This window comes from Lemur catta, chromosome 11 (genome assembly GCF_020740605.2).
Source record: "Lemur catta isolate mLemCat1 chromosome 11, mLemCat1.pri, whole genome shotgun sequence".
Taxonomy (NCBI): Eukaryota; Metazoa; Chordata; class Mammalia; order Primates; family Lemuridae; genus Lemur; species Lemur catta.
This window is the reverse complement of record NC_059138.1, coordinates 19081134-19104241: the sequence shown is the minus strand read 5'-3', so window position 1 is coordinate 19104241 and position 23108 is coordinate 19081134. Positions and strand designations below refer to the sequence as shown.

Genomic DNA, 23108 nt, shown 5'->3' with positions numbered 1-23108 from the left:
CATCCTCTCACTTCAGCTACACAAGTTTCCTTTTACTTTCAGCACCTCAGAGATTTTGCACACCTTCCCTCTGCCCCTTCTTCTCCCCGCCCCCTGCCAAAACCCCACACACATTCCCGCCTAGTAACTTGCAGATCCTAACTCCAATTACATGACCCCATGACTAGGACAAATTCTCCTATATTAAGTTCCCAGGGTACCTTGATCTTCTCCACTGTAGCACTTGTCAGAGTTTGCAATTCCACATTTAGTGATTACTTAATTTAGGTTTACCTCTCTCACTACAAGAAGCCCCTTGAGGGTGGACACTGTGCTCATTTTATTAGCACATTCCACCATAGTGAATATTCTACAGATATGTTCTTAAACGAACAACAGCTTTGCACCCATCAACAGAACAGGGATCATTCTGCCGGGCAGGCCACATGGCCTTGCTGGGTGGGCGCCATCCTCCCCATCACGCTCCCCAGGGCTGGGGCACCAGCACTTAGACAAGCATTGTCTACATGCACTGCTGTAAATGTTTTGTTTCCCATACTTCTGTGGCCAAAATAAATCTTAAGATGTTAAAAAATAAATAGTACAAAGTTCAAGATACATTTGGGTAGCAACTCAGCAGAGAGGACTCATGGCAGTGGGTTACTAAGAAACACTATAAACACTATAAACAAAAAGAAAACATGAATTTCTGCCAAAGGAAGTCCTTGATGAGACAACACTGGCAAATGGACACACACACACACACACACACACGCCGTCGAAAGCAGTAGTTCTCAGAGGGGGGCACGAGAGACTGAGTTGGCTGTGGGATGCACAACTGAGGGGCCAACAGGGAAAAAGTGTGAGATCCCTGAAGGAGGCCCCATACGCTGCACCGCCTCCTGCCACCAGGGCCTGACCCTGCATGCTCAGCACACAGGAGACCTGGGGTGTACTGAGCGTGTTTTTCCCCATTTGCCTTACAAATCAACAATTAATTGGCATTTCCTAATTCGCTGCGTAGAATGTTTTAATGGCTCACAGCTGTGGTTAATTTTTAAAAGATGTTCTCCTAACATTTCAGTCCTCTTATGTGACGGGAATGAGAACAAAACTGGTAGGAAGAAGCCGCACAATGCTCTTGGCTCTGAATTCATATCTAGTCGTGGGGTCAGAAGGGGTCAATTTCATTCATTCATTCAACAAATAGTGTGTACCTCAAATAAGCCAGACATTGTTCCAGCTGCTGTAGACAAGCACTGAGCAAGACAAAGGCCCTTCTTCTCAAGAAGGTCACCCTCTGCGAGGAGACAGACAATAAATACTTAAGTAAAATATAAAATATGCCAGATGATAAGAAGTGGTATGAAGACAAGTACAGCAAGGGAGTGTGATAGGGAGTATGTGTTCGCGGTGTGTGTGTGTGTGTGTGTGTGTGTGTGTGTGTGTGTGTGTGTGTGTGTGTGTGTCGGGGGATGGCGAGTCAACATTTAAACGGGGTGGTCAAGGAAAGCCTCACTGAGAAATTACGGTATGAACAAAAACCTGAAGGAGGAACAGAAGAGCGTCATACAGATATCGTGGGAAAGATAGTTCCAGATAGAGGGTGTCAGCAAGTGCAAAGGCCCTGAGGCTGAAACGTGGCCTGTTTGTCCTGGGGCACAGAAGACAAGGGGTAGTAGGAGGTGAGGCAGAGGCTGTAAGGCTTCACACTATGGCATTAAAGGCCACTGGCTTTTATTGTAAGAGCCATGGAATGCAACTGAGGTGTTTTCAGCAGAGGTACCATATGATCTGGCTGTGCTGAGAACCAACTGAAGAGGGAAGAGGGAGCTAGACCATCTGGCCTAACACACCCCTGGTATTTATTTATTTATTTATTTTACTACTGGGACAATCCAGACACGAGAGGACAGCAGCTTGGCCTATAGGCAAGAAGGTGCTTCCACAGAGTTGTTGGGTTCTTCAAGGAACTTGAAGGAAATGTCCTGGCACTAACTCTCTCTCCTGAGGGCTGATCTCAGCGATCTTAATGCTTTTCTCACCAACTGTGTTTTCTGTTTTAATTATTACTTATATAACAGAAAATGCAGTGGGTTTTAATCTACTATAGAAGTAATATATGATCATCGCAGAGAGTGGAAAAAGTCAAACAAATCTTTGTATCACATTATAAAAGAACTGAACATAAAAATACTTCTGACGCTGGTCACCACTTTATGTTAGCATTTTAAATTTACTCTGAAAAATAAAAGACTTCTCCCCTAGGTAAGGAGAAAGATCATTCTATACACATGGCCATGGTGGTTAACTATTTAACAAAAGATTTGCCACTTGAAGATCTACTAACATACAGCAGGATAAAAGCCAAACAGAAGTACAGTATTCTTAAATCCAAGCTTAGGTCAATATGGTCTAACCCTGAAATTTTTCAGTGGTGACAGTTGAGATTAGTCCAGAAGAAACGCTTGACACATCACTAAGGAAGTCATACTTCTCTGCACAAAGACTTTCTCTCTGATAAATCCATAACGACATTACATAAAGTAAAATTTGGATATGCTGAAATTTAAAAAAAAAAAAACTGAAGTCCCCTTTTCATTCTCTGCTCTGTTGATTAATAGGGAAAAAAGGTAGGGAGAGATCACTGAGCAAAACTGTCATCACGGAAAACATTCTGCTCCAGGGCAGAGAAGCAGCTCATCCCCTGCTACCATCAAGCCATGAACCATCTCCTCTGTTCTGCAGACAAATCCATATCCTCTCCTCAACAACACACTGCTGTTTAGTCAAACATGATCAGCTGGCCTGGTCTCTAACTACAAAGAAAATTAAACTCTGACTCTCAACATTTAACTTGTAGCTGATATGCCGTATTTCTTTGGCTTCTTCGAAGGTGTGCTACAACATGTCAGTCACTCTTGGTGAATCAGGTACTGTCATTACCCACCAGAGCACAGCTTTTAAAACTTCTAGGTACACAGGAAATGCCTGGGGGTCTTATTAGCATGCAAATTCTGATATAGACAACTCACGTGAAAATATAACCTTTGCTGTAACACACGCCTCTCAGCCCTTAACTTCTGAGCTGTTTTAGTTCATCTTAATTCGTTTTTATTAACATTTTACAAGCATGTATTTCTTAGTTTGCTTCTGAAGTATATAACAGTGGTGAGATTTTTTTTAAAAAAGTATTGCTCTATGACAGGATCTCCCAGCCTATCTGTAAAAAAGACCCACTTTTTTGTTTCTCTGAAGTCCTAAGATGACCAAAAGGAGACAATGTGATAGAAAGAGGCCAAATGTCACTCAGGAAACAAAGCAGAGGCGGTCCTGACACCTGGTTCTTTTCTCCCTCTGGAACCCTGTAAAAGCACAGGGGGAGGAACCTGGCAGAAAGGAAGCCGACATGTATAGGGTCTAGTGGGTCTAGTGGTATAGAGGGTATAGTGGCAATGACCACTCTAAAGATCTGTAAAATAAATTGACATCATAATCAATTGTTTATAGACTCTGACAGGACCAATAGGAAGTACCATTGGGTTATGTTAGGTCATTAAATATGAACCGTCTGATTTCGAATCAAAAGTGTAGTTTATTATATCTCAAACAGGAAGCAGTACAATTAATCAAAGTATGCACCTAAACTACCCACACAGTTTTGCCATCTTAACGGTAGCTTGTTTATGCCATCAGTGAAAAAGCCTGAAGAGCAAGTGGCAATGAAATTGTGAAGGGCATTTTCCACAGCTTGTTGAGAATTGAGTATTTTTTTGCAAGAGGTGGTCCAAAGACTGGAAGAAGTGGGAGCCGGTCAGCGTAAGGTCTGGTGAATACAGTGGATGACAGAGTTTCCAAGTCCAGCTTCTGCAGTTTGAGCAGCGTGGTTTTTTGTGACATGTGGTCTTGCAAGAGGATTGGTCTATCTTTACTGACTAATTTCAGCTGTTTAATCACAGCATCCTCATTGTTTCATCCAACTGGTTGCAGTAGACATTCGTTGTAATCGACTGACCAGGTTTCATAAAGCGGTAGTGGATAATACCAGCGCTGGACCACCAAACAGACACCATTAGCTTTTTTGTATGAATATTCGGTTTTGGACTGTGTTTCAACACTTCATTTTTATCAGCCATTGTGCCGAATGCTTGAGATTGTCAAAAAGACTCCATTTTTCATCATACATAACAATACAGTTCTCTTCTGATGTTCATTTAATTCATGTGGAACCTATCTATCCAGCTTCTTTACCTTGCCCATTTGTTTCAAATGGTTCAATATTGTTGGAATAGTAATGTCAATCTTGCTTCTAATTCACATGTAGGTTGAGATGGATTCACTTCCACTACAGATTTCAGCTCATCATTATCTACCTTGGTCTCAGGTCACCCACATGGCTCATTTTCAAGATTAAAATCACCTGAATAGAACTTCTCAAGCCATCGATATATTATGCATTCATTAGCCACATCCTTCCCAACACTTCATTAATATTTTGAGCTATCTGCGCTGCATTGGTTCCACGACAGAACTCATATTCAAAAATCACATGAATTTTTGACTTATCCATGGTTTCACAAAAATTGCTCTGAAAAAAAAACTGAAAGATAATCACAAGCCAAAACATGCATTTGAAAGAATAAAGATGTACCTTCACAATCAAAAAAAGAAAAAATGTTAAAGTAAAAACTGTCAGAGATCTCCACTGTCAAACTTAGTACTTAAGGAGATCAGACATTCCATACTTAATAACCTAAATATTAAAGGAAAAAACTATTAGCCAACAAGAATAAGAATAAACAAAAGGCTGGGTGATGTGGCACAGGCCTGTAATCCTAGCACTCTGGGAAGGCCAAGGCAGGAGGATTGCTTGAGGTCAGGAGTTCAAGACCAGCCTGAGCATGAAAGACTCCAACTCTACCCAAAATAGAAAAATTAGCTGGGTGTCATGGCGTGTGCCTGTAGTCCCAGCTACTGGGGAGACTGAGGCAGGAGGATCCCTTGAGCCCAGGAGTTTGAGGTTGCAGTGAGCTATGATGATACCACTGCACTCTACCCAGAGCGACAGAAAAAAAATAAATAAAAGTATACACAGCTTGGCGCAAGATTTAAAGCAGCATAACACCACCTATGTACAAAGGCACGTGGCAGAGGGCAGACAGACTCATTCTGTGTGGCTCCTGTAGCTTGAACCCAAAGGTAAAATATAAAAGGAGATAGACTTTGGCACAATATAAGAAAATACTTTATAATAAAATACACTTCCCAGATTCAGAACTTTTCTTTCCTTAATACAAAGTAATGAGCTCCTCTCATTACTGAGACAGCATCCCCCTGCCACTCTGTTCCTCTCCAGCACTGTATATCACAAACATGTCAGGTTGCCTGCCACTCCCCAAAGACAACTCCACAACTGTGTGCATCACAGGTACTGTGCCTAGAATGCTTTTTCAGTTCTAGGCCATCCCTTCAGACTTGAAAACTCAGCTTCAACCCAACCTCCTCTGTGAATCTAGTGCTCTCTGCCCTCCAAGCAGAGGGGGGAGCCTGCTCCTTGTCCAGGTAGCCTTGGCATACATCTTCCCCGCACCATTTCCCTCTGCTGCAAACCCCAAGACTGTCACATGTTTGAAGGCAGAATTATGTGCTGTTTATCTGTGTATCCACAGTGCTGTGACTTGGACAAAGCATGCACTGGATGATGGATGGAAGGAAGGAAGAGGAGAGGAGGAAGGTGAAGACAGAGATGATGAGGCGTAGGTTATCATGTTATGTATATTGCAGAAGGAATTCTGATACTCAGAAAGAAGTTACTTTGAAGGAACTTATAGTACATAGAAAGACATGAATTACTGTGGCCTTCAATAAGGTTAATCACTTTATGTATGTTTATAATCTATTGTTACAGCTGTTTAGAAATAGTCCCAATATTTTGCTTTTATTGCTATATATAAGTACACATAAATTATTCAATGGTACAAGTAATTTCCCTGTAAGTTTGTATATAAAAAACAAACCATCTTTCACAGTTACCAGGAAGCCTGCAGAAAATGTGTCTATGGCATCCCCCTGAAGTTTGGAAGAAGTACTATATATATTATTAAAGCACGTACAGGGGCCTCTACTGACAAAACAGCCCAGCAACACTTTGCAAGCCTTTATGTTAGAACTCTGCATACCAGAAAGTGAAGTATCTTTAAGCTTTCCCTAATTCATGCAAGCCTTTACCCTTATTACAAATTAGTACAAATAAGAGAAATTTTATTTTACCATTGTTCTCTTTTTTCTTAGACTCTAACACCCAAGTTACTCTGCTTTTTTACCCCACCAGTGGCAATTCTTAAAACGTTACATGTATATGCTGTGGTCACTTCTGTGAAGGGCCATTCTGACTGAGACTTTTCAGGGGCGTGGCATACGGGTGAATACCTCTGGGAACTACAGAGCCACTGCTAGTAACGACAATTACTACTCAGAAGGAGTTCCATAAACCACACCTGCACCTTTCCCATGCACACGTGAACCCACACCTGAGTCCATAGAGCCTGGCTAGGCTTCTGCACGGGGACCCACTCCGGCACAAGCCTGTCCCAGCCGTCCCTGCTCTGTCTCAGCCCTCCCTGTCACAGGACCATCAATACATTCCCACCCTTACCTCTCCCAACAGCCTGGTCCCTTCGGTCCCACTTGCTTCTCTGGGCTACTGCCCTGAGGAGGCAACAGAAGGGTTTCTGAGCTCTTCAGGTGCTGAGGCCAATGCAGACCGACCGCCACAGGGGCAAGGCCTGACACGGGGCTGCAGCCTCCACACCGTGGGTGGCAAGGCCATTAGCATATGAACTGCCAGTCCTGTTTCCTTTTGTTATTACAGAGGGAAACACAGTGGACCTTCTTCATAACGAGAATGTCATAGTGTCCGAGGACTTAATGAAGGTCTTTATTCGGAGGCATTTTTTTAATAGCTTCAAGATATATATTTCAGAAGCATTAGCAGAAGTTTTCTGGCCTAACATTAATTCATAAAATCAGATCTCACACTTAACTTTAGCAGATCTTTTCTTTCAAATTGCTACATTTGTGAAATGGAGAAAGGCAGGTATAGCCAATTGGCCAAATGTAGATTTTTATCATACTGATTTCTTTTTATCTTACAAGTTTTAAAGTAGCAGCAAGAAGTGGCCCAGGTTGAGTGATACAGAATATGGATGTGCTTCAAGTTGGACAATATTCCTGTAGAGCCCTGCAAACAGCAACACCCGACCAGGGAGGCTGCAGCAGGAACAGCAGCAAACACTGAGGAACGGGATGTCTGGCAGTGACTCTTGATTTGCGGCTGTTTGTATATAGGGTCTAATTTTCAAAACAAAATCTTTTTTTTTTTTTTTTTTTTTTAAGTTTTGCCAGTTCTTCCCTATATTTGACCCAACTAGAGGAGAAATAAAGTGGTAAAATTCAAAGTCAATTTTTGCTGCCACGCAAACTCCTCAGTCAGCCATGAAGAAGGATGCTGCTCCCCGAGAAGACCCATCTGGATTCTGACAATAGGGCAAAGGCCCCAAAATCCCAGTCCCCCATGTGGAAGCCTGGTTAACTTATTAGAAAGAATTTACCCAACACCTATTATCCCTGTAATAAGCCTACGGTCCACGATCTGAGAAAGAGATAGGGGAAAAAGAGCTGTTTTTGAGACCATCCGGGCAGGTTCACATTCACTTTTACAGCAGCTCATGGCAGGAAGGGAAGTGATGGGGCAGGTGCTCAGCTCCACCCAGGGAGCTTCTGGACCTGCAGGGCCCTCTTCCCACCCTATTCTAAACCACCTCCCACAAGAAAAGAAATATACACCTGTCCTAAGGAGATGATTTAACTAGCACACAGGATTCAATGTTAACTAGGTTTATAAGAAAAACATTAAAACAACGCAGGAACCAATAACTAAATGTCAAACAAACATACATGGCCCAATGCAGCCACTTCACAGGAACAGGAACACAAGCCCCTCTTTGAAGTACTGTGTTGAAGCCCCCCAGAAATCTCCCCAGGAGGCGAGCAGGAGATGCCGTGCAGTCGCACCTGGCCCACAGGACTGGGAGAGGGTTAAGGCTATGGCCAAGGGCCAGTACCTGTGACACGCCCGGGTACAAAGGCAAGAGGTCTCTATTCCTGGATACAAGAACCAACAGAACACTCAGGGACATTTCCGCAGAGCCTTGTTACAGACCCTGAAATTCAGGAACCCCGTAGGTAGCCTTACAGTTCATCACAGGACATTGTATGTTGTCCTCCCAGGCTTGGCAGAAATTTACACAAGTGTTAATACCAAGGGGCAAATAGAGAGCCAAACTTTGGGAAACAAACCAACAGGCAATCAGGGGCAGTCCTTGGAGTTGGGGAAAAGAGAGAAGAAGCATTTTTAAAAAAAATGAAAATACCTGTTTGTCTACAATTAAGAATGAAAAGAAATGACCAGAAGTCAGTGGCGGGCTGCGGAGAAGGGTGACACTGCAGTCTCCAGCAAGAACAGAGAGTTCACATAGCCTGGGCGTGTGCTTGCTTCCATTCCCGCCCACCCACGGTTTCTGGGGCAAACAAATTCTTGGCTGAGCAGGTATGTGTGGGAGGCCTGATTTATTTTCCAACCATTAGAGCTTTGCCCAGAACTACTTAATCAGGATTTTTCAAGGTCATACATTTAAATAGGATGTTACAGCCTTACAAAACAAATCATTCTGGGGTCTCTGGGGCAGGAGGGTGAGGAATAAAAAGGGGAGACAGAGTTAACCACTCTCATTTGATCTAGCTTCCCATCCACTCTTCCCTTAGATCTACTGTATACTCTCTGAAAATTGACTAACTGGCAAAATGCACAGCTAAAAGAAATAATAGCTAATTTTAATAGAATGCTTTCTCTACGGCAGGCACAATTCCAAATGCTCTGTCCATATTGATTTATTTGACCCTTACAACAATCCTCTGAAGTGGGTACTATTATCACGATCAAGCCTATTTTATAGATGCATAGAGAGGGTAAGTGCCCAAGGACAAGGAGCCAGGCAGCGCAGCCAGGTGGTTTGAGCATTTGCACTATGCTCTTCTTCCCTGCTCCATGCTCTGCTGTCCTGCCCCTCAAAAAGACACAAGTGTAACAAGAGCTCGTTTCAGTCACAGTATATCTAATTCATTTTCCCTGTGCAGTAGAGTTTTCTTTAAGTTACTTTCCTGAAAGGAATATTATCAGAGCCAGTCCCCCACCTTAAAGTACAGATAGGACAGTACCAACCCTGCTGCTTAAAAAGCTATATAATTTTATAGGGCTGGAAAAGTCCCAAGACTCAAACCACAATTCACACTCAGAGCAGTTCTAGGCAAAGCTTTGATCCTGTTAAAATGTAAAAGCTTCTGGGAGGTGTACACTTTATGCTATTATCAGTTTGTAGGGAAAGCTGCATTGTTATCTTTTTAAATACAATTTAATGATAAGAACTTCAGGTGGTTTCCAGGCGTCTGATTCACCTGTCCAGTTCTGACTTGTGCACTGTTGGGTACCTGGAACTCTGCAGGACCTGGCACATAAATAGCTGCTCAATATTGCCAGCGTGGGCGAACAAATGAATGAGTGGCTGTAATTCTTGCAAATGCTAGGTTTAGGGCAAACTTATGACGCATGTAGGTATCAAAGGGGCAGCCAAGTTGGGCAAAGTACAACTCAAAAGTCTAAATATGATCAAGTAAATCACTGTAAGACAGTATTAACTCTGAAAGAAACCTATCTGTTTAAACAGTAGAATGTAGAGAAAGGTCTTTTGGAGGGGGGGATGGGAGACAGAGTCTCCCTCTATTGCCCCGGCTAGAATGCAGTAGCATGATCGTAGCTCTCTGCAACCTCAAACTCTGGGGCTTAAGTGATCCTCCTGCCTCAGCCTCCCAGAGTGCTAGGATTACAGGCATGAGCCACTAGGCCCAGCGAGAATGGTCTTTTTTTGAGTTTATTAATGGGTATTTTCAAATGCACATATGGTAGAGCTAATATGTTTAATGAAGGTTATCTGTTTAAGAAGGTAGTGATATCTAGATTATTTTCCCTGAAATTACATTCTCTCAAAAGCTAATGTGCCCTAGGACATCTCCTTTTCTTCTCCCTGACATTCTTATATCCTAGTCCTTTGTGTTCCCAAAGTCCTCCCCCAACACTTCCTCTTCCAGGAAATGTTCCCTCACTTTCTGGCCAGAAGAGGTCATTTGTACTAAAAGGTACTTTGTTCTTTCTTTTTGTACACAAACTCACGTTCTGAACTGTAGTTATTTTTCTCACCTGCATCACCAGTTGTCCCCAACTTTATTTCTGTATTCCACAGGGGACCAAATATTTTTCCTAACAAATATCAGGCATCCAGTTAGACTGTTTTTTAAAAGACTCCTATGGAAGTGCTCCAAGGATACCATACACATCTGTTTCTGATGTTCAAATGTATTTTAGATATTTTTAAGCTATAATTTGAGAAAACACCCTGAACTGATTTGCAAACTTTTCACGTACTGCAGACCCCTGCCCATTGATGTGATGTGTGCCAAATGAACCTGTCCGGGCCAGGCAACCTTGCAGCCTTCACAGGAGGCTGTTCTGCCTGCTCTGTGCTCATACATGAACTTCTAGTAAGTGTGACGCTGGTGAGAGAAGCTGTAGCTCCGACTGGGTCTTGTGAAAAATACCTGCATGCACAGTCTGCTCTCCTGAAGCTGTTCAAGCAGGCACACAAACGCAAAACCACACCTGAGCGTGGGCTTCGGTTAAACGCCAGGCAAGGCTCAGGGGCACCTGTATGGCCTTGTTTTCATGGCACTGTAAAAAGTCCTTTGTGATAACATCCTACTTGAGAGGAGGTAAATATTTATTCTAAGAATTAGATGTTTCCTGTATGACTAGATTTATGATAAGGAATGTGAGCGACTGTTTCCTAAGTTTAGTTATGGGGTTACAGCACTGAAACAAATATTCCCTCCCTTAGATTGGTTGAACTGAGAAGTACGCTGGGATCCTAGGCGAGTTATTTAAAAACAAAAAACTGTTATGATTTGTAAACAATTATCTATTAGAACAGACTTTTAAAATACCATGCATTTTAAAATACTACAGCAAAGTATACAGTTTCATTAAACACAAAAGATGATGTGAATACAGCTATTATACAGTTAACAACACATGACTTAACATTTTTTACATTTTCATAACAGCCTCGATGTTAATGACAATGCAGTAAATAAACATTACAAACTTCAAAAAACTTACACTAGTAAGATAGCACTTTATCTGTTTTACACGGTAGAGTCTCATACACGATTTCAGTTTATGAAAGGACTCACTGCCCTCTAAAAGTTTGAAAACTTCTGTGTTTCCTAAACACCAGTCTATGGATTGGCTGCAGTAAACCTGTGAGATTTTTTTAATATGTGTATTCCTGGGCCCTCTCCTTGGAAATTCTCTTCTAATAAGTATACAGTAAAGGTGAGAACCTAAAGTTAGATTAAAAAAGGTGGGGGGGAACCACAAATATAGTCAATACATCACCATCTTCACAGAATTCTTGGTCATGTGCTTTGGTAAAATCAAGACAAAATATGTCAACAACATGCCCTTAATGTATGAACTCACGTTGGACCTACTAAACTCTAATATAATTTCTTAAAGTTCACAAGTCATCCATCCATTTAACTATATGTTTTAAGATTTCACTGACAGACAATAGCCAGAGCATCCAGGTGGCTTCCAGAGTCTCTCATGTTATGTAAAATTTGGACAAAGGTTGTTTTTCTCTTGTATTCGACCCCTTTTAAACACTGCATGATTTTTCAAAGATCGTCACCATCAGGTCTTTCAAGTATTTGCAAGCTCCTCCATGCATGCCAGAGCCAGAGCGTTTGAGTACGGATTCCTAACAATGGACACTGCGTATCTCCCCCCACTGGGCTACGCTTCCCTCGGATTGCTGCAGTTCCGTTCTTGTTAACGGTTTGAAGACCAGTTTTCTCGCTTAAAAAGATGGAAGACAGCATTTGAGTAGAAGCACAGATTTTTTAGATGGAAGGATACTCTGGAACGCAACGACCCTATGATTTTCTCAGATAAGGGACCTATACTTAAGAAATACACCCACAATGCAACAGGTATTGGCAAAGTGAGAACTCAGCAACCAGGTTTCCATGGTTTAGGAATGAAAGAGATGTGAGTTCAAATTCAGATTCTTCTACTCACTAGCTATAGGCTCACGGTCAAACCCTTTGAGCCACAATTTCCTTATATGAATGGGAATAATACCATCCAGGGTTATGTTAATTAAAGTGAAGATACTTAATGGTCTTCTAGAATAGTATCTGACTCCAAGTAATAAGCACATAATAAGTGTTAGTTGCAGCTGTATACAAATTTTTGTTGTTGTTGTTTTAGGAAAAAAAGAAGCCGTTCTCCAGGCATAGGGTGAACTATCTTGAGACCTCTGTGTTCTGGAGGTGGAGGCTGAGGGAATTAGGTGCTGGAGCCTCCCAGAGAGGTGAGTGTGGAGGTTGTGGGCCTGTGGGAACAAAGCAGGGAGTGACTCAACTCCTGGGGCTCACTTCCCAAAAACTGGGAGGGCAAAAGGTTACAGTCCCAGGAGGAGCAAAGCCCCGACCCATTCACACACCTGCTGGAGACAGGATTTCAGGTGAAGATGTTGTCAGGGTTTCCGTGGTGAGAACGCAGGGTCTGCACTCTGCAAAAACCCCCTCGCAAAGCACTTAGAGGCTCCCTCTGGAGTGGACCACAGGGGACGGACTGGGCCAGGTATATGAACAGCGAACAGTGGCGACCACAACTGGGGGAGGGTCAGTGGTCCCTCTTCCCTTCTGGGGGGTGAAGGATCCCAGCAATGACTGAGAGTGAACTTCCCTTACACCCTGTAAGTGGGAACCTGCACCAGATTTAATTTGATTCAGAAAAATTTAAATCAGGTTCAGCCTAAGGCCATGCAGCTAGTAACAGCAGAGCTCGGACTCAAATTTGGAGTCTGTCTGACTCCAAAGCCCTCACTCCTGTTACCTGCCTCTCTGAGCAAACCTGTTCAAGCATGAGTTCCACTAACGGTAGATCATGGCAGCGCCTTCTCAGGTAGAGATCGGTACTTAATTTTTCAATTAAAAACATTTTCTAAGTAAAAAATCCTTGTTTTTTGGCAGGTCCATTTGGATGAGCTATATGTATTAATATTTATATAAGGGCTGCATTTACAATGCTTCCCCTCCCACCCCCACAAAGAGGAAGTTTGGGAGAAAAGACTATACTGTGAAGCGTCTGCATTAAAAAATAACGCAGTGGTAAATAAAATTTATAGGAGGCCACTGGTTTGGACTGAGCACCTGAACTAGGCCCAATAGACCAAATCAAAAGTGAGTTATTCATGCTGAGTATCAAGCCACAGCCTGAAACTAAGTTGTTCCAAGAAATCAGGGGGGAGAGAGAGAGATGACAGCCCAATCCCCACACAGGCCAGTTTTAGCATGATAAGGAAGTCCCCTCTGCTTTAACCTTTAAAAGGAAAGTAACTTTGAAATGACTAATCTGCTTCTTGTTCACTGTTTCTGCTTCCTTCAGCCCTTTTTCTGCCTATAAAGCCAACCTCCTTTGCTCATCGAAATACTTACTCTATTTTATTCTATTTTATAGAACCAGGTGTTGCCCAATTCTAGAATAGCAAATAAAAGCTAATCTTTAAACTAAATTTGTTGTAATTTTGTTTTTTGACAGCAGTTTAGTCTTCAGTACTTCTAGAGATATGTTTAAACTCAATATAAGAAACAGAGTCCCAGAGAAACAAATCCACCAGAGTGAAGGAAGGATGGCCACACCTCCTGGTACCCTGCGTTCAGAGGAAGTCCTGAGGGTGACTCGGGCAGCCACGCAATTATGCTGGTGAATACACCTGATCCCATTTCCATTAGGCTAGCACTCGGCAAACGTTGGCCTCCATATACCTTGGCTTTGAAAGAGAATCTGATACAGGCAGATGCCCTGTCATACCCAGATACAAGGGTCTTGAGAATAAATCTCTGATGGGCTAATCCATTTGATAGAAACCAAAAAACTTTTTTTGTTTCCAAATCATAGCCATTAACAAAGGCCAGATTTATACAAATGACTTAATGCCGTATCCCAAAGAAGACAGTTTTAAATTAATATATATTTCCTAAATGTGAGATGAACAGCTTGAGAATGTGTGAAAAGACGCTGAAAGACTTTCCATTTGTCCCGGTGGAAAATGATGACAAAAGTGAAAGGCACATACCAGTGGGTGAGGGGACTGAGCGGGCTCACCCCAGAGGCCTGCCCATGATAAAGACTCCAGGAGGGTTACCAACTCTCAAGTCTTGCTAGTAGAACAGCAGCACCTGCACCACCTGGGTGCCCATCAGAAATGAGGAACCTCAGGCTCCATCCTGGAGCTACTAAATCAGAATCTGCATTTCAACCAGACCCCTGGAGATCTGCATGCGTGGCCAAGCTTGAGAAGTTCTTTACTTAAGTACACTCAGGAGTACTGTGCTGAAGCACTTCAGTGTTCTGTGATTCTAATCATCCATCAGACCTTTCTCATAAATTAAAATGTTCCTTAAATATTTCAAACTAAGAGAAAGGCTATTACTCACCCTGGAAAAATGACTCGATGTTTATCAATCTGTGGAAGACTGACTCCAGACCAGCTGTGTCATAGCCAATGATTTCCTTGAAATATTTTAAAACCATTGATGCTCTGTTTTTATTATTTGCTTATGATTGTCCTCAAATGACAGCAACTCCTAGAACTTTAAAAAATATCCTAAACTGGCTGGGTGTGGTGGCTCACGCCTGTAATCCTAGCACTCTGGGAGGCTGAGGCGGGAGGATTGCTTGAGGTCAGGAGTTTGAAACCAGTCTGAGCAAGAGCGAGACCCCGTCTCTACTAAAAATAAAAAAAATTAGCCAGGCATGGTGGCGTGTACCTGTAGTGACAGCTACTCAGGAAGCTGAGGCAGGAGGATTGCTTGAGCTCAGGAATTTGAGGATGCAGTAAGCTAGGCTGACGCCATGGCACTCAAGCCCAGGCAATAGAGCAAGACTCTTTCTCAATTTAAAAAATAAATAAATAAAAATAAATTCTAAACTAAAAAAAAAAAAATTAAAAGATTCTATTTCACCTTTTACCATCCTTTCCCTACTATGTCAAGTAATCAATGGTGAGTTAACAAATTCTTAAATATATTCTTTTTTTGGTAGCCTCTAATCCAAAATGAAATTCTTAAATATACAGAAACATACTTTTATAACAAAAATCACACCCCCCACTCAATCACCTCAAACTTCTTTCATCTGTTGTCTAATTTAGATTTCTACACCTGAGCTTCCTAGAACAAAAGACAAACTTTATTTTCCACAGTCTTAGTGCTCAGACAGGCTGTAAGTAAAAGGGAAGAATACTTAGGAGTTACCATTTAGGTAAAACGTATAGATATTTGCAAAAAACAGGATACCTTCTCTACCCACAGAAGTTAAAAAGGCTGGAATTACATAAAAATTCTGCACTTTCAAATTTCAAACAAATTTTAAGTAATGCATATGGATTGACGACACTGGAAAAAAACTAGATTATCTAAATAAATGAATATATAAATAAATAAAGGGATCATTTGAATGCATATTAACCTTAAACAGTAGCTGTGTCAGGGAAGAAATGTGAATTATACTACAATGAAAATTTAAGTCACCCATTCAATAAAAATATTTCATGAGTTACTTTCATATGCTAGTGTGGCATATTATTTTGGTGGTACCTAATGCACCATGCTCTCTGGTAACCCCACCCATGTGTCATGCCCTCCCATACCAACTCTGGGCTGGACCAATGGGACATTAGCAAGCATAATGCAAGCAGAAGCTTGGTAAGTGCTTGCATACTGGGGCTTGTCCTCTCAGAATAGCTAATGATATTCAGCTGCCCTATGAAGAAGACTAAACCACACAAAAGCTCTCAGCTATCCCCATCAAGGCACTGGACATGTGAGTAAACTGCCTTGGATATTTCAGCCCCAGCCTCTATCTTACTGGAAGCCACTGCAGATAATCAGAGAGACCAGCAGAACCACCACCTAGCTGAGCCCCAGCTCAGACTCAGACTTACGAGCAAATAAAATGATAGTTATGTTAATCCAGTAAATTTTAAGATGGTATGTTATACAGTAATAAACAATCCAAAAGGCTGAGAAACAATATCTGGCTTAGAATGCAAGAGACTTATGAAAAAAAATCTAGATTTCTTTACTAGATTGTTTTTCCACTTTCTGGTTATGACCACAAAAGATAAGCTTACTCAAAAGAACATTTAATAAGTTTAAATCAGGGGTAAGTAACTGAAGGTGCCTCTTTCACAGGATTGGATTAATAATTTAGTCTTACTGATAAAAGAAAATCCATCTTTTCTCCATAAATAAAGAAATAGGGCTGAAATAACACTAAGGCAAAAGCAACCAGAAGAATATTATGGAAATTAAAGTCAGTTTCAAATAACAAAGCATCAGCAGAAGGTGGGAACATGTCAACAATAGGGAAAATATACCTGGAATAGAACTAAAGGTTTGGTAACTGTTGAAGCCTAGAAAATGGTACTCAAGTTTCTATTCTCGATCTTCTGCAACTGGAAAGAAGGGAGAGATGGGAGGATGCAGGGAGGGGGGAAGATTTTGCGAAAATGAATTTCTTTATCAGGGAGTTCCAAAAGAGTTTAAAGATTAATTAAATGGTCTAAGTAGGGAATAATTATAATCTACTTGAAATAATGCCACTTTTCCCATTATTACAGCATTTTCTATTATCTCTTATCAACTTCACAATAACTTCTAAGGCAGAGATTTCTTAATTTGGGGGAGGGGGAAATTCCCTCTGAAAATCCAAAAAATGATAAGGGTCCCAGAAACACTTAACTACATATATAGTTTTAAGGAAGACCTTCTGTGGACTCCAGGTTAAGAATCTATGTTCTCTAGTCAAACAGGTCTTAGATCCTAATATCACTGGTGAGTAAACAGAAGTCTTCAGATGCTACTGATCTTCATGACTGATAGGACCGGCAATCTAACCTGTCAGAGGTCATATCACTGAACCTTCTAACTTTGGCTTACAATCAAAATGGGGTTGCTAAACCTGAGGAAAAATAAGTGCCTCCAAATTTCCAATTTAAACAGTGTAAGAGATGGGGAGGCATTTGAAGGTGAAGGAGAGGAGGGGGAGAGACCAGCCCTTTCCTGGCTAACGCATCAGTAGTGAGGTCACTGGAACTTCACTTCTATAAGACATGCCAAATGTATACACCAAGGCCAATGCGGTGGGACGCAATTTCTACTCAATGTCTTTCTACACAGAAATCCATCCTCTACTTCATAGATGTAGACTAGACGAGGTCCGCACCCCTACACCCTTCTCCAGCTTCCGAAGGTTCTCCGTGGAGCAGCAGAGCTAAGCTGTGGTTGACGAAAGGCCGGGGGTGAAAACCACAACTCAGCCACACTCAAACCATTCTTAATATTTGAGGAAACTCAGGACACTGCAGTTATATGGCCCTTACTTAAAGACTCTGCTACGTTACTGTTTGTGGGTATTAGTGTTTTCCTCATTGTGATGATTTTCAACTCACGAATGGAGAGTATAAACCTTAGTCCATTACTTAATAGTTTACTAGTCTGAGCAGATTTTGGTGCCAATGGAGGTTCACTTTATAGACTGTAGACTAAGGTCCACACTTGAATTTGGATGATACAATGTCCAACAAACATAAAACATTCTATGTAACTTTTGGATGGCTCACTAGGGCTTGATTCTCTTATTCCCTATCTACTTCAAAGCATTTTTACAAGGATGTATATGAAAAAAATTAGAGAGCTATTTCACATGTGATTATTTCACCATTAAGCTGAAAAGCTTCTTGCTGACATATCTTTAGAGATGGTTACCAAGTTAATTTCCCCCTACTCCATATCCACGGGAAATATACCCAACACTGTGCTATAAACTACTGAAGTTGGAGTCCTGGTGAAGTTGCTGCCAAGCTATTTTCTCACTTCCAACATGACAGCTACCACATTTGGACCAAAGAGAGTAAGCCATCCAACAGCCCATACAGGCTGCTGGCAAGTCTATACGAAAACTACTCACAGACCAGTAGGAATATTCACCTCCAATCTCAGCCTCTGATTAGAAAATTCCACTGTACCACAATAAAGTAGTTCTTGTAAAGACAAATAAAAATCTTTTAAAATATTCCTCTGCCTGTCTCACCTCCATCTCCACCCGTTCAAGCCTTACCCACTGTTCTGCTTTCTGCACGACTGCCACTTTTTGCATTAAAATCTTCCATAAACCATACTCTGGCCTAAGAGTCATCTCTGGGAGAAAGAAGTCAACTTCCAGCACTCCATCTCTGCTGCTCCAATAGTGTCATCATTTTCTACCTTATGTGGTTTTATTTCTTCTTTAAGCAATATGAGCATAGGACTTGTGTGGTTTTGTCTTTTTTCTAGTGCCTAGCGTCTTGTATATACACTCTGTGTGTGTGTGTGTGTGTGTGTGTGTGTGTGTGTGTGTGTGTATGCGTGTGTCCTGGGAGGGCACGTGGATACACATTCAAATTTACTGAGCACCTACTATTGTCCCAGGCAGTACATTTTACTTATATTGTTATAAATTACTTTATGCGTCTGTCACAAGGTGACTAGCCCAAATCACTGCCTTATCAGTTTCACTCTCAAAACTAAATACAAATCTATTTAAATCTACTTTATCTATACATCAAGTATTTATCTTTACAAAATACCTTTATATTAAAAAAAAGGTAAAATTAACAAAAGGTGCCCATTTAACCTGAAAGAGAAACAAGAATCATCTACATGCAAAACAACAACAAAAACATAGAGGCAAATCTAACTGTTAAAATTAAATACCAGATCCACTTCTAAAAGAAAACAAGTGCTTGTCTAGTAAATGTGTCAGAGAAAACGAGCCAGTTGTAATGTGCCTTAAGCAATGAAAACCTGTTTCCTCCTTTCCTTCTTGTCCTTCGAAAAGACAGCATGTCACAGGGAGGCTTTTTTATAACAGCATCCATCCTCGTGACAAATGTTTGCCAAGGGTGTGGGGGACAGGAGGGAGGAAAGGAATAAAAAGGCACAGCAAGCAGAAGAGGGATCGGAAACAGCAAGACGCCATCTGCTGACAAAAGGGAGAAAAGAGGAGGAGACATCTGAACGCACCACTTCAGGACCAGCGTGTTTGACGACAGGCAACACATCAGCTTCTCCCTTGTCCTCATGAAATAGGTATTTTTTTACTCTGAAATTAGCAGGAGTAAGTTTGGTTTTTCCTTTTGTATGTTTCATGTTCTGAAAATTACTATAAATCAAATTATGTAGACCATCTACCTCTCTCCTCAGCTGCAGACAGAATTACACCCAAACCATTTTAGGCATTACAGTAGTATTACACTGAAGAGAACAGAAGTGTCCCAATAATATATTTCAGCATATCCAGGCAGAGCCAGGTAAGGGATGATTTCTTCGGCTAGAAGTAGTCACCTAAGTTTTAAGCACACCTGGGGCAGAGAAGACTAAGGAATACTAAAGGATGATCCTTGACAATCCAAATTTTGCCACTTTTTTTGAGCTCTAACAAACTGTACCTCTGATTCGTTTTCTTTTTTACGATCTACAAATAGGCAATTGGACATCACTAACCACTGATGACAAGCGAGCCAAGCAATCTATCAGTCTCTCATTCTGTGCCACAAGGCACAGAAGCTTGCAAGAAGTCAAAGCCCTGTGGCTGTGAATGGAATCACACGTAAGTGCCACATCTCAGAGGTGAGGATATGCAGAGGAATGGGAGAGTGAAGCTGACTTGACCGTGCATCTTTAAGAAATTCTAACACATTGGTTTTCTTTTCTCTTTTTTCCTTTAACCTCTCCCACACACAAACATATACACAAACGCACACACCACAGTGTCTGTTTCCTCATCACATACACCCATACTCCCACTTGAGTCAAGAGATTTCAGCTTCACAGGTAGTTCCTTTCAATACCCCTATTTTCAGTATGTGACATTTCTTAGCATTTAAGAACTATTTGGCTACCAATCACTGGAAGGGTAGCTGAGCACCACAGGACAAGAGTCACCAGTGGACGTCATGGAGGCCTGACAGCTGGAGCATACTGCATAGGAGTTCTCATCTCGGAGTACTTGGGGTTGGCTAATTCACAACTCTGGTAATTTCAAGCATTAAACCTACAAAAATTGTTTTCAGTGATTTATTGCGTCTACATTGTTCTGTTTGATTATTTTCCCATCAAACAGAATTTAAGAAACATGGGTGTTTTGCTACAGAAATGTGATGTTTCTTGCTTTTGACTGTAGTCTTAAACTCATGGTGTGCAATGGTTACAAACAGGCTCTACAAAAGCACATAAAGAGCTATGTCACAGCAAACGTTAACTATGCTAATTTTTGAAGCAAGTATGTCAAATTTTAAGGAATTTCGTGTTGTGATAGCATCAATGGATGCCAGGTTGGGGGCTCTGGACCACTAAAATGTTCCTCACTGAAATTATTTAATTATTGACAACTTTTTAAGAATTTCTCCTACCAAGGTTTTTCAGGAACAAATGATCTATATAAAGTTGGGGCACACTCACAAAAAATTTGGAAAGGAAAAAAGAAATGTGGACAGACCCTAATATTTTCACAGAAGAAAATGCACACAAGGCTTGGTGATGTGTGCAAACTTAAAGCATTGGAGTTCTCCAAAGTGCTCTCTAATATTAGACAATCCCAGTGACACAAATTTACAGAGAAGATCATTCATCAGGAGAGGGCACATGGTGTTGTAGACAGAGTGCTGGACTGGCAGTCAGAAAAACCTGATTTCTATTCCCAGTCCTATCACTAGCAACCTGGAATTTCCACCCTTGCATCTTGGCTTGGCCAGTTCCACAAGCAGAGACCTGATGTTCTCTTCACGTCTTTCTAGCCCTGCATTTCTTTCTGTGCCATATGAGCTAATAACACAAACACATAACACCCCTGTCTGTTAACTGAGAACACGATTCTGGACAGTGTCATTTCTAAAGATGACTTCCAAATTGGTAGTCCTATTCAAAATCATGCTTTAACAAGAAAAATGGGTTCAAAGCACTATCCTGAATTTAGTGTTTATCAATCCCATGGATGCATTTGTATTTTTGATTCTTGTATCTGCATCCATAAAAGTTAAATGGTAGTGCCTCTCTGCACTTCTCTTTATGCACCTGTTCCAACGATTCTCTAGGGCATAAATCTGGAAGTGGAAAGGCAGGATGGAGGGTTTGATCATGTATACCTCACTGTACAACCTCAGTCCTATGCCGCTTGTCCAGAACTGCTCTCTGAGTTGGAATCTAGTCTTCATTCTAATTCCTGCTGGTTTCTGACCTTCCTCCCAGGCATTCCACTTGCAGTTTTGCCCTTCATCCTTAACACTCCCTCAGCTTTTATCTGTGACTCTGCCTCCCTCTTTTGATCAGGGATCATCAGTTACTACCTTCTAGCTATGCTGCTTTAATCCAACCCAGCCTCAGGACCCCTGTAGCTAGGTGCAGGCTGTATGTGGCACTCCACAGATACCCGCCCTCCCAACCTCCCTACTTCAAAGGCCCATGTGATGCTTCAGAAGTCAACAAATATTCATTGAGTCCTTACTCTGTGTGATACAGAGAGACCTAACATGTATACATGCAGTGTGCATATCATTTGATTTCCCTATTCACACTCAATGACCACTACAGACCAAAGAGACTCACTTAATAGATTACAATTAACCAGATGCCATGAGAACTCCTAAAGTTTAGTGACATTTCCAAATAAAAGGGGAGAGGGAACAGGTATGCATATGATAAGAAAACCTTTCTTTCCCTACCTCCTACTCTATTTCAAGGAACAGTTTGGATTTAGGGAGATGAAGATTTTCTGCACAGCAGGGAGCGTCACTGGCTTCCCTTTTCATGCTGAAAAACTACTGCAGATGCAGAGTCAGCCATGACTTTGCTAAATCATTTTGTCTCTAAAATAACTTAGAATCCTCAGTCTCTGAATCTCAGTCACCTTATCTGTAAAAGGGAAGGAGATGATACCTACCTGCCAAGCTTGTTCTGAAGCTTACATGAGAATGTACAGAACATTCGTTTATACCTTGCTCCTTGAGGGCTTAAGAGGATAAAGGCAGGAACACAGGCAGATTTCTGCTCAATATAAGGAAGAACCTCATAATAATTAGAGCAATTCAAAGACAGACTAAGCAATCAAGTACCAAAGTTCAAGTAGGGGGTTGTAAAAAGTAAGATCTACTCAGTCAAAATGATCTTTCACAAACCTTCCTTCCCTTTTGGAGGAAGAATTACCCAGGTTCAAACAGTAGAAAATATTGTGCTTAAGTATTTTTCTCTGATCTTTAAATCTGTTTTAAATAATCTCTATCTGGGTAATTCATGATTCAAAGGACTGAGACTGAAATGTCAAATAAGCAATCACACAGCTATACCTGTAGCTGACACCACCTGCCCATGCCTACTCTCCCGGCCTTGTTTCTGTGCTTTCTGCTGGACTTAGGTGGCCAGCTGCCGCATCCCTCTGCCGGGCCACGAGCATGGATGGGGACCCACATGGCAGGCAGAGTGATGCAATCAATGCCGGCACCCTACTGTTGACTGGCTCTCAGTGATTGGCCAGAGCTAATGTGTAAATAATCCAGCTTCTAGCAAAGTTAGGCTCCAATGGCCTAGTGGTAATTTTCTTAACTGCACACACTTTATTGGCTGCTTCCCTATCTCACTTCCCTACTCCCCTCAGGATACTTCCTTCACCTTCCAAATAAACCATGTGCACTGGCATCCCTGTCTCTCTCAGGGGAACTCAATCTGAGAAAATATCTCATTCCATGATGGCCTAAAGGCACACATTTACAAAGCACAGAAGAATCTTCTCTTGATTTCTTCTTCGATCTCCTACCCACAAACTTTAGAGTCTCAGTTTTGTCACACAATCTGTA

The 23108-nt window shown here is 41.5% G+C and overlaps 1 long non-coding RNA gene across 1 annotated transcript; it reads left to right on the top strand.

The window, feature by feature from the left end:
- The first annotated feature begins 19234 nt into the window (after nucleotides 1–19234).
- Nucleotides 19235–20312, top strand: LOC123647741. Its single transcript, XR_006738325.1, has 3 exons — nucleotides 19235–19350; nucleotides 19746–19870; nucleotides 20032–20312. It is a non-coding gene; the product is annotated as an uncharacterized LOC123647741 (long non-coding RNA).
- Nucleotides 20313–23108: the final 2796 nt, after the last annotated feature.